Source organism: Canis lupus, chromosome 29, assembly GCF_003254725.2.
Source record: "Canis lupus dingo isolate Sandy chromosome 29, ASM325472v2, whole genome shotgun sequence".
NCBI lineage: Eukaryota > Metazoa > Chordata > Mammalia > Carnivora > Canidae > Canis > Canis lupus.
In genome coordinates this window covers 9,071,959-9,084,565 of record NC_064271.1, presented here as the reverse complement: position 1 = coordinate 9,084,565, position 12,607 = coordinate 9,071,959, and the positions used below count along the sequence as shown (strand labels likewise).

At 40.6% G+C, this 12,607-nt stretch overlaps 1 protein-coding gene across 11 annotated transcripts in view; it reads right to left on the bottom strand.

Moving 5' to 3' along the window:
- FAM110B (family with sequence similarity 110 member B) overlaps positions 1-12,607 on the bottom strand; it is a 180,837-nt gene that overhangs the window by 142,578 nt on the left and 25,652 nt on the right. For 9 of the 11 annotated variants that reach the window (XM_049103728.1, XM_049103722.1, XM_049103723.1 and 6 more), the window contains exon 2: positions 4,402-4,480. The exons of 1 other annotated variant lie outside the window; for it this stretch is intronic. The gene's annotated coding sequence lies outside the window, so the exon portion shown is untranslated. Of the gene's footprint in view, positions 1-4,377; positions 4,481-12,607 lie in introns of all 11 variants that reach the window. One more of the 11 variants, XM_049103729.1, reaches the window with a different exon arrangement.

Sequence of the window (12,607 nt, the reverse complement as noted above, 5' to 3'; positions counted from 1 at the left end):
GAAAACAGTGATGCTAATAGAAGCAGAATGTTTTCTTCCCAAGTTAGCTGAGGAAAGATGTAGCAAAGGACATTGACAAAACTACTCAAAGAGTTGGATTTAACTCCATGTCAGAGATGTACTACCAGGGATTCTAACAGAGAGGCTGGGAGCGGGGGGGGGGGGGGGGGTGCCCAAGTCAGCAGAAGGGCAGGGGTAGCTGCATTATTACTCAAGGGTGGTTGCTGCTGTTAGTTTGAATTCTCCTCAGGACCTCTGAAGAAGACACCTGAGGCCACTGCCCAGGAATAGGAGAGCAGGGCCAGATAGGGCCTGGCTCAAGGTCCTTCTTAAAACCAAGCAGGAGGTGGGTAGGGAGGGGCAGGAGGGCAGAAATAGAGGGAGAGGGGGCAAGAAAAGAAAGAAGTAGAAGCTTCAAAGGGAGGGCAGAAGGGCGGAGGGGTGGAGGAGACAGATCCCCAGGCCATAAGCATCCTAAACTAAGGACAGAACAAAGAACTAGTTTCACTGCTTTCAAATACACACTAAATGTCACTCCCACTGAAAGGTCTTTATTTATAGTTTAAACTCAATTACAGTAATACTAAAGGCAAATTTGAAAAATCATCATATTCTCAGTATTCTAACAAGGGCATTTTCAGTTCTCCAATTGCCTTGCTGTGTCTTTAATTCAGTTCCCATCTTCACTGAGCATGCTCTCTGCCAGGCCCAGGTGCAAGGATCACAAGACAGGCTTCTACCACCAGAAGGGCTCAAACACACTTGCATCCTCAGGTGACTCACGGTCACTTGAATTACATACTTTTTTCTTTAAGAGACATTCTTAAGCCATGGAATGTCATTTGTTTCAAGTGTACCAAAAGTAAATGTGTAAAAAAAAAAAAAATAGTGAGACTGGCACCTGGATGGCTCAGTGGGTTAAGCATCTGCCTTTGGCTCAGGTCATGATCTCAGGGTCCTGGAATTGAGTCCCACATCAGGCTCCCGGCTCAGCAGGGAGTCTGCTTCTTTCTCTCCCTCTGCCCCTGCCTCCCAACAATATCTCTCTCAAATAAATTGATAACATCTTTAAAAAAAATAGTAAGAAATTCTCTAATATACCAAAAACTCAAATGTGTTTTGGTTCAAAGTATAGGAAAAAAAAGAATGTCAAAGTTTTTCCTAGAAGCTCCACTTAATTTAGGTATAGTAGAATAAAATGTTATTAGAGTTCAGTTTGTTTCCCCTTTTATAGTTTTGGAACAACCATATAACATGGGTGATAATACTTCAATATACTTAATATTTAAGAATGATGAAAGAAAGGCACTAATGAGAAAGACCAAAATATTTACACATATATATTGTGATTAAAGACATATATAGGTAGGGTAAGGTATTCTAAAGTCATTCAAGATCTACTATCTTTATTCATAGAGTAGTTTTACAATTTCATAAAAATCCAACAGAAGGCTGTCCTTCCTATTTAAAAAGTGGACGCTAATAGGAACAAAAAGATTATAGTAGTATATAACTCTTAATTATTCACTCCAATAGTTAATCATAAACAAAGCCTTTTTGAGTTAACTTTTGTGTCCTAAGTAGACAGTAATTTAATAAAGCTAATGATGAGATTGTACAAAAATGTTTCAATAAATACATACTGTCTGATTGACAAACTGAATTTGTGGCCATTCTTTTTTTCCTTTTTTTTTTTAAGATTTTATTTATTTATTTATTTACTTGAGAGAGAGAGAGAGAGAGAGAGTAAGCAAGCACGGGCAGGGGGAGGGGCAAAGGCAGAAGGAGAAGCAGACTCCCTGCTGAGCAAGGAGCTTAAGGCAGGGGTTCAATCCCAGGACCCCAGGATTCTGACCTGAGCTAAAGGCAGAGGCTTATCTGACTGAGCCTCTCAGGTGCCCCATGAATCTGTAGCCATTCTCACATACTACTATTAGATATTAGCCAGCACTCAGGGTCACCATATCTGTCCCATTCTAAATACCTTTGCTGATAATGCTATTGTTAGGTTACCATTACCCCTAAGGGCTACCATTTGTTGAGTGCTATGTGCCTGGCACCACCCCCCATGTTAGGGGCACTAACCCCCATGCAGTCAAAAATCCACATATAACTTCTGTCTCCCCCAAAACTTACCTACTTGATAGCTTACTGCAGACAGAAGCCTTAATGATAACATAATCGATTCACTGTATTTCGTATGTAACATGTGTTCCATACTGTTTCTTACAACAATGTAAGCCAGAGGAAAGAACATGTTAAAACCATATGAAATAGAAAATACATTTACAATACTGTACATTTATTTATTGAAAAAAAAAAAAACCTTCATGTAAGTGAATCCACACAGTTCAGACCCATGTGGTACAAGGATCAACTGTATAGGAGCAGCCTGTTTAAAACCATGAGAAGTAAATGTTATTATCTCTACTCTTCAGAAAGTGCAACAAAAGCTACTTCTATGTTGCAGCTCATTCATTTAATGCTCACCATAATCCTTGACAGATGAAGACACCGGGGCACAGAGCCAACAGTCTTCCCAACATCATATACATCATGTGACAGAGCACACAGATCTTTGGGATGCCAAAGCCACGATCTTATCCACCGTCCCCAAGGAATGTGGCTCTCCATGTCTGCCCTCCATCCCATCTACAATAAGGGCTAGAAGAACAGATAGGAAAGGGGCCAGGGCTGGTGTGGCCAGAGCTGAACCCCTAATCCACAAGCCAACTCTTAAATCAGGTTAGGACCTATCCTCCAAGGTTCCCTGAAGAAACTTACAACCAGGAAACTGAAATCCGGCCTCATAGCTGGCACAGCTCAGGTCCCAGGGATGTGTGACCCAATAAAGAGCCTTGTTCTGAATAGGTGCCCTATGTCCATTCAGTGGTCACCAACTGCTTACTTATTATGATCTACTATGTGCCCATCCACACTAGGCTCCAGGTTACTGAGCTAAATAAGCCAGAGGCCAACCTCAACAACCTACAGTGTAGGGAGACCAACAACATGGAAACAAAGGCTGTTGGAATCATGGCAAAGTTCTTGCAGCAGGGAGCATCAAGGAGGGAGGGCATTGATTCTAATAGTGTGCATGGAGGTTAACAAAGCCTAAAGGGAAGGGTAGTAGGGAGCCAAGTCTTGGAAGTAAGGCCAGGAAGCCTTACTCCAGGAGGAAGGCAAGAAGCCACGGTGAGCAGCAGTCCCGCTGGGAGGAAGACACCTGTGCTGGCCATGAGCTGACTCACAACCACTGACCTAAGGACAGACAGAGGCACTGGGAAAATGAGACTAATGTCCCAAGAATCACATAGAGTAGTATGTTCACTACGGAAGATGTTTTCGGCTTAGGGAGAAGTTCTCCATTCCCACCCAGCACTCAAAATGAGGGTGCTCACCTTGACCTGAGTCCAGGCATCCCAAGGAATACTGCAATGACTAATGCATTCTTAATGCCATTTGGCCTAAGTGACAGCTTAACCACAAAGGGACCTCAAAACACCAACGTGAACTAAAAGCACATGGGAGTGCCAGCAGCCACCCCACCCCATAGAAACTGCCCTTTCAATTAGCAAAGACCAAAACAAAAATAAATAAATAAGGTGCTAAAAAATAAATAAGGTACTATATTTGGCAGAAATTACGAAACCACGTTTACCAACTAGATGAAGGCACTCAGTATAGACTGCACACCTTTATTAACAGGAGTCTACTCATGGAGAGGAATGTAACATGTCTACACCTCGACTGAAGCAGTACTATCTCTGGAGAGTGGCTTTAGTGTAGACAGCCACGTTCTATGTTATAGACCTATGACATCTCATTTTTGTGCAATCTAGGTACTGTGTTAGTGGTCGCAAAAAAAATATAGCAAATCTCATGCCAAGTGAGAATACTTAGAAATTCACTCGTCGGGAGACAGTACACCTGCTGTGCTTTTTACTCATCCCTGAAAGCGACTGTGACTCTAACAGTCCACACCGGGGAGGTTATACATATCCACAGGATTCACAAAAAGCCACTGCAGGTAAACACTCGGGCAACTTGAGAAAGGGCCAGGAGAGCCCTCGCATTCCTGCCACGGGCCAAGAGACAGGGACGGGTATGTGTGCCCAGGACTGTGCGCAGCACAGGGCGGACTTCCCAAAGGCGTGCTGGACGAATTCATGGCAAGAAAGGAGAGGAGGAAGGAGCGGAGGAGGCGAGAAGAGAAAGGGACAGGGAAAGGAGGGAACAGAAGGGAGGAATAGAAGGTAAATCGGAATGGAAACAGTGGACATCTAAATTCTGCTCGACAAATAAAAGATCGTTTTTACTTTATGATCGTCAGTGTTACACATACATTTAATAATAGACGTTTTAACACAGAATTACCTTTGATTCCCCTCCCTTTCATACCTTCAAGAGTCCTGTTAATGCTCAATTCAAGATGCAGAAAAAAACAGGCTAGGTGCTCTGGATGTCCAGCCGGCGATTTCTAAAGGGAAAGATTTAAAAGTCAATCTGGAGAACAAAAGTGATTAATTTTTCAAGTATCATTAAAAAGAGACCGATTTTCACTGAAGAGACAGTGTATTTCCTAATATACCTGGGGAAAAAAATTCATGCCCAAAGCCTCTTGCAAATAAATACAGCTGCTCTAGCAAACTTGAAGTTGATTCTAGAAGAAAACAAAAATCAATCGTAGGGTGGGCTTTGTTTGTGCATTTATTGGAAAACAAACCAAACAAGGAGCCTGTGTACTGCTACTGCCTATAGCCCCCGCCGCGGTGCCCTGTGCCACTCCAAACACAACACCTCCGCCCACCTGGTCAGTCCTTCTAGGTCACTAAACCATGCAGGAAACGAGGTAGCCCCTCACCAACAGCTGCATCACTGCAGAGGGAATCTGAGAGACTTTAGGAACTTTGCTAATGTTTGTAAGCGAATAAAATATTACAAAATAGGCATTTTAGCCAGTCTCATTCTCCAAATGCTGCTATGCATGAACTCACACACACATGCCCAGTTGTCCAGGGGCTTCTTTCTCTTGGAGCCAGGACAGCAGAGCTTGGAGGCAACATTGTCCCAAATTGCGAGCACACAATGTTTCATCTTTTAGGAAGGAAACAATTAACACTGACAGCACTTACTTGGGCTCAGAAACAATGAGATTCCATTTTACAAAGGGGAAAAACTGAGGCTTTTTTGAGGAAAGTTGATGGATACCAGAGGTCTGACACATCAATGCTTTTATTAGACTTGGATCAATCATGAAAGTGATTGTTATCTAAATACCTGGCAACTCGCAAGACGATACAGTGGTGGAAAATTTAAATACCTTCCCCCTTCAGCATCTGCTTTCCTTGGATGCCATCAATCCAAATAACCACATCTTTGTTTACTTGAAAGTGAGAGCTAGAGACAGGGAAGGAAGATGCTCAGATTGCAAAAGATATCTTTTTTTTTATTCAGATGCACTGTATTCTCCCCATGGATACATGGGGACTTCGACAGGCAATGGCTAAGAACCACTTCAATGCCAACGTCCCAACCATCATTACGTTCTTTCTGGAGTAATGTGTACTGAACAGTATGCCAGAAGTTTATTAACAAGGCTGCAAATCTTGACCTAGATTTTGCATAGCTTCAAAAAATAAAAATAAAAAAACAGAGCCTGAAAATGTCTATTTAAATAACAACTGAGACTGATACTTCCCACACCCACATTTAAAACTTTCAAAATCATCTACTTTCCCCCATCCTTGTATCTGACAATGTTCAACAAGAACATTAGGTAAAAATTAGTACCAGATTCTAATAGAAATATGAACTCTATGTCCTTCAGATCTTTTTGATTGTTTACTCTTTGCAATTTAAGGTTTTATTCGCCTGCTGAAATATAGGATTCCAGAATTCAAATGAATAAAATCATACACATTTAACAAAGTATTGGAGAAATTTTTATTGAAATTGGACCCTGAGCTATTTAAGATTGATGGTGACTCATAACACAGTAAAAAGTTTTATATTTAACTATTTTTCCAAATAGTATTTTTTGTCTTGCCCTAAATTATATCAAAAATGTCTTTAAAAAATCCTTTTCATCTTTATCATTATTTTTGCTCTCCTTTCTTTTACTTATGAAGAGAGAAAACAACAAAGAGGTCAATCCTTCCTCTAATGTTTGAGAAATGCCAGTCACACCATTATGATTGGGATGGAGAATAATACCATAAATGAATTTCAGGATTGGGTTTATCTTCAAAGTCGCCATGTGACATCAAAACCATTCTAATAAAAAATAATTCATATCACAGTTTAAAGCTAAGGGCTTGTAACCCACTCCTTTCACATCTAAGGAAATGAAAGCCTGGAGTGGTCAACTGACCTCTCCAAAGTCACACAGCTCAGCTGGTTCTAGAGCTCAGATTTCATAGGTGCCAATCTAGCGCTCTATTAGATCATAACTGATCTTTGATTTCCATAAACAAGCTCTTCAGAGCTTACAATTTCATCTATTTTCTAAGCTTCTATTACTCCACACAGCATGAACACCACTTGATGAGTCAACTTAACTTTCTATTAATATGAAACACTATTCAAAATGATCAAAAACATAACTCTGCCTTTCGCTCCACTGAAAAGATTAAACCACTAATGCCCATGAGAAATCTGAAATAAAATTTGGGATACTTTTAGGTTGTCTAACCTAGATACGTCTACTCTAAAAATAGAATTCCCCTCTTAATCACAGTCAAACCATAATCATAGCTTTGCTACAACATATTTTCAAGAAGGTTTTATAGATAGCTAGCAAGCAAAATGTAGGTATACTACAGTAAAAGCTTATATAAGCAGTTTTTAAAGTAAGAATTTTAAAGATAATTTACCATTAGATCCATCAGTGCAGACAGAACTCTTATTCTCTAAAACTCAAGAGCACTTAATTTACCTAGCTCAGCAACTTATTATCTTCAACAATCATTTGTTGACTCCTCAACAATTTGCACTGCCAGTGCCAGGTGCACAGAAACCCAAAAGCAGGAGATGCTGTCCTTGCTCACTGGGGGCTGATGAGGGAGATAATTAAGGAGGCTCTCATAGTGGCATCTGACCGAGTCAAGGTGTGCACGTGATGAATGTATATCTGTGAATGTGCACTTGGAGGGGCAGTTAATAGAACTACTTGGGTTTTCTCAGGGAACATGACTTGACAGATTTAGTAAACAGTACAGCTGGTCCTTGACCAGTGTGGGTTTGAACTTTGAGGCTCACTTATACCCAGATTATTTTTTCTGTAAAGGCAGTACAGTACTGTAAATATATTTTCTCTTCCTTATGATTTTCTTAATAACATTGTTTTCTCTTAATTTACTCTAAGAATACAGTATATAATACATATAACATACACAACATACGTTAATTGACGCTTCATGTTACAGGTGAGGCTTCTGGTCAACAGCAGGCTATTGGTAGTTTTAGGAGAGTTAAATGTTATACGTGGATTTTTTTTTTTTTTTTACTACAGGTGGGGGATCATCACCCTAAAACCTGCATTGTTCAAGGGCCAACTACATATGTACAAAAGCAGGGTAAGATAAATTAGAATAAAGCAACAGAAAGCAGAAGAATCCCTCTAATCATGCCCCAAACAGCAAAAAAAAAAAAAAAAATGGTGCAAGAAACAAAATATCCTTTGAAAGGGACTCTTTTCTTGAAAATAAGTCAGCAACAAAATACCTTCCACATATTTCTTCATAATCCCTCATAATCATTCACAATACTAAAATCAGAAAGCAAAACCGTAACAATAGGAAGCAGATCAATTACTGCCAGAGGCCAGGGTGTGGAGAGAAAGGGGGGCAAAGAGGACTTAGTGGGGGGGTTGGAAATAGTCTACATCATGATTGTGAAAAGTCACTGAAATGTACCCTTAACCAGTGAAGTTAATTGTATATTCAAGTATACTCCAACTAAACTGGTTAAAAACAAAACGAAACTCAGGGCCACATCATTTACCCTGGAAATCAGTAACCTCATCACTAAGATCTGAAAATCCTTCAGCAGATGGTACTCTCCATCTTTAAATACTTAACAATCTGTGATGGGTAAGTAGCTAGAGACCACCAAAAGAGAAAAAGAAAAAAAACAATAGTCAAATTAACTGTTTATAGGGAAACTAAACTATGCCACTTCTACAACTTCCAATAGATTTTACTTTTATAATAGATTTCCATAAAGTGGTCTAATAATACTTAGTCTAAAATAAACCTCCTTGGGGTGGCTCAGTGGATAACATTTGCCTTCAGCTCAGGTCATGAGCCCAGGACCCTGGGATTGAGCCCCGCATCAGGCTCCCTCAGTGGGAAATCTGCTTCTCCCCCTCTTCCCTACCCACCCCTTCATTCATGCTCTCTCTCTCAACTAAATAACATCTTTAATAGGGCAGCCTGGGTGGCTCAGCGGTTTAGCGCCGCCTGCAGCCCAGGGCCTGATCCTGGAGACCCAGGATTGAGTCCCACATCGGGCTCCCTACATGGGGAGGCTCCTCTGCCTGTGTCTCTGCCTCTCTCTCTCTCTGTGTCTCTCATGAATAAATATATTAAAAAAATTTTTTTAAGAAAATTCAGTTAAAAAATAAATAAAAACAAATAATAAATAAAATAAACTTCCTCACTGTAAAAGAATAATCTTCCTAAAGCTATTGGTGATTCATGTAGGGCAATATATATATGAGTCTGAAGAATTACCAAGAAATGTGTAGAAGAAAACCAACAAGTACAGAAACATGAAGAAATATGGGTCAGTTTATAAATCAACTCCAAAATTATTCTTTAAAACTCTTTGATGCGTTAACTGGGAGACATCTCTTAAGCACTCACAAAGCTTTGACCTGGTCTACTGGACATGCTTATCTAGGATATAAATAAAGATGTAAGATAGGCTTATCAAAGGTATAGCTGATTCAGAGGTTAAAAATGGCTAAAATAGGGGCACCTGGGTGGCCCAGTGGCTAAGCATCTGCCTTTGGCTCAGGTCGTGATCTCAGGGTCCTGGGATTGAGTTCTGCACTGGGCTCTCTGCTCTGCGGGGACTCTGCTTCCTCCTCTCCCTCTCCTTCTGTGCTCTCTCTCTCAAATAAGAAAGATAATAAATAAGATAATAAGATAAATAAGAAATCTTTAAAAAAGTAAAAATAAAAACGGCTAAAATTTAATATAACAGAATTATGATTCTAAATGTATAAAGATGGAATAGGATAGTGTTATTGTCAAATACAGAGGAAAAAAATTTCATTATTCAACAAATATTCTCTACCTTGTATTGGTAATAGATGGAAAAAGACACCAAAACTAAAAAGGAGCCCTTGCCCTCACAAAGTTTATCAACCAAAAAATGTAAGTAATGTGCTCCAAGGTAGGAGTTATTAACTACTTAATCTGAAAAAGACCTACGAGCTTGAGTTTATCACTCAGCTCTTACCTATGGCATAAATACTAGTGAACTTACAGGCTGAAGTAACAGAAGTATCAGATTCAAGGCAAATAAACATAAGTACTACTCTGCTTTAAATGGCCAACCGTGTAGGGTGTGGATAATTCTTGATTATGCTCAGGATGTCCTCATTCCAGGTCCATTCAAAAGCCCAGCTTGGATGCCTGAATCTGCTACATGTGGCCATCCCCCCACCACTAAAGTCCCTAACATGATGCACAAGCCTGGAATTACCCTGTACCTCCTATACGATCCAGGCTGATAAGAGTGTTAGTTAAGGTCAGATCTTGACAAACCGAGGCATGGGCAGATAGCAAAAGGACCCAGAAATATTTAAATCAACTAGGGAAGTGTAGGTGGAAGGTGGACCACCATATGAGGGAAGAGACCTCATTCTGAGTGGCAGAAAGTAGAGGGGCATATATGGCTCACGATATGAGCATTCCAGCACTGAACAACTGCAAATTTAAAGAGGCTGCCTCATGAGGTAGGGATACCTGTCATCCCACAACCTGTCTCCCAACGCCCAGATTTTCAACCTTCCACAACAGCAACAAAATCGATCTTTCTCCTCTTCGGTTAGGCCCATGACTACACACCCCCGTGCCTACAATTCTGACACTCTTTCAGTGGCTCTCTTATCACCTACAGGATCAAAGCCAAACACTGGTCATGCTGGCAGACAGGGTCCCCTGTCAGATTTGCCTCTTTGGCCACGCTCCCTTACATGCTGTATCCAGCAATTCCAAATCACTGCACAACACTCTCGTGAGGCCTTGCTTTTGCTTGGCCGTTCACTGTGTGCCTGCCATTCACTGTGTGAAACAGCCTACACCTCCTGATGGGTGTCTGGAGGCTTCAGCCCACTCGGCCTTCACATTGTTCATACAATCCCTCCTCCGAGAAGCATCTCACGCGTTACCACTTCCTCCTCTCCATGCCCGTGGCGCCTTACTGGTCTCCATGAAAACATTCACCCCAGATACCAAGTTACAGCTGTATCTCCCTGCTAAATCTTAAACCCCTGCCTGGTTCCTTTGATCCCTAGGATTTAGCTCAGGTTGCAATACTTCATAGATATTTTTGACGAGTCAGGGATTCCAAGACAGCCCAGTTCTCTATGTCCTGGCTGACCTTACACCCACCAGCAGTGTATCCACTGGGGTGATGCAGGAAGTACAGAGTGAGCCCAGGCAAATGTTGTCATCTTGGGGCAACTCTGAACAATCCAGGCAGCCTTAGTCGGGATAGAGGATTAGAACCAAAATGAGTATCTCACAGACGCTCTTGGCCACTGTGAAATCAGCTGGATTCAAATCTTGCTTCCTATCAAATCTTCATTATCTATGTGACCTTGAGTAATTAACTTAAGGTCTCAAAGCCCAGGTTCCCTGGTCTACAACATAAAGATAATTATAGCCCTTACCTCAAAGGGTCACTGTGAGGATTGCATGCCAATGTGTTATAAAGGAGGTAGTGAAGGAATCAGGACACGGAAAATGCTCACTAAATGTCTGATGGCTCAGCAACCTTGTCCTGCCCACTTTTCCATTAACGAATGGAAATACTACCTACTCTGGAATAAGGTGTTTCAACTAAATGTGTAAAAATTCTGGGTACATAGGAGTCACTGGATTATGAATCACTGATTTCTTTTTTTTTTTTTTAAGATTTTATTTATTTATCCATGAAAGACATACAGAGAGAGGAAGACACATGAGCATGGAGGAAAGAAGGCTCCATGCAGGGAGCCCAATGTGGGACTCGATTCCACGACCCCAGGACCACACCCTGAGCCAAAGGCAGATGCTCAACCACTGAGCCACGCAGGCGTCCATGAATCACTCATTTCTACACTAAGAAAATTACTTTTTCTTTCCAGGATTATACAACTAGAGAATCTTCATGAGGTTCAAAGCACAAAGACTATAATCACCTCACATAATACTCCTTACATGCTGTGAAGATCCCTTAAAAAGAAGCTTTTTACGCAGTCCAATAATTAATTTGTTTAGACAGAATTTAAACAGATCCTGGTATTTCTCTAGATTTGACAAAAAAAAAAGGCACACTCAAAAGTTTCATTAAATTCACTCAAATGTATCCCATCACTTTTGTTCATCAATTCTCTATAAACAATAACATTTAGCTTCAAACTACATTTGGTCAAAGAAGTGTTATATCCAAGAGAGAGGTTTCTGGAAAATGTCATAATGGCAAAATCCATAAAATACTAAGTACAGCGTCTATTTCACAAATTTATCTTAGGGATAAATGCACCTGGTTCCAAACAACACATTTTGTACAGTGTTGCACATTTCAAAAGTTCATTTTTAACACTCAGCACAGAGCCTATTATACAAATAAGTGTTTATAAACCTAGCACCTTATTGACTGGCTACGATCCAATTACTAATATTGTCATTTTCTAGGGTTTTAATGATTCTGAGTCAGTAGCTAAAATAATATCTCATTTAGAAAAGATGAATAAAACTACAAGGCAAACAGTTTATGGTAAGTAGCTCTCAACCTACATGCCAGCAGCAGCTGGGTGGGACAGCTATTTAGATGCAAAAACATGAATATAAGCAAGAATAATGTTGATATATCCTGTAGGACTAATATGGTACATCGGAAATAAGGAATAGAGGAGCTTCCTTGCACTAAAATTTTCAAACTTGTGGGGCACTTGGGTGGCTCAACCGGTTGAGCCTCTAACTCTTGATGTTGGCTCAGGTCATGATCTCGGGGTCCTGGAATAGAGTCCCATGTGTGGGGTTCCATCCTCAGCAGGAAGTCTGCTTATGGATTCTCTCTCTTTCCCTCTCCCTCGGCCCTCCACCTTGCTCATGCTTTCTCTCTCTCTCAAATAACTAAATAAATCTTTAAAAAAAATTTTTTTTTCAACCTTGTGGGGTGCCTGGCTGGCTTGGGGAGGAAGAGCATGCGATTCTTGATCTTGGGGTTGTGAGTTTGAGCCCCACGCTGGGTATGGCGATTGCTTAAATAAATAAAACTTTAAAAAGGATTTCTTTTTGAACTTGTACAACACCACAGATTTCCTAAATGCAAAATATATTGAGATACTCATTTTTTGTCAGAATGGTTCTTCCAAAGTCAAGTAACT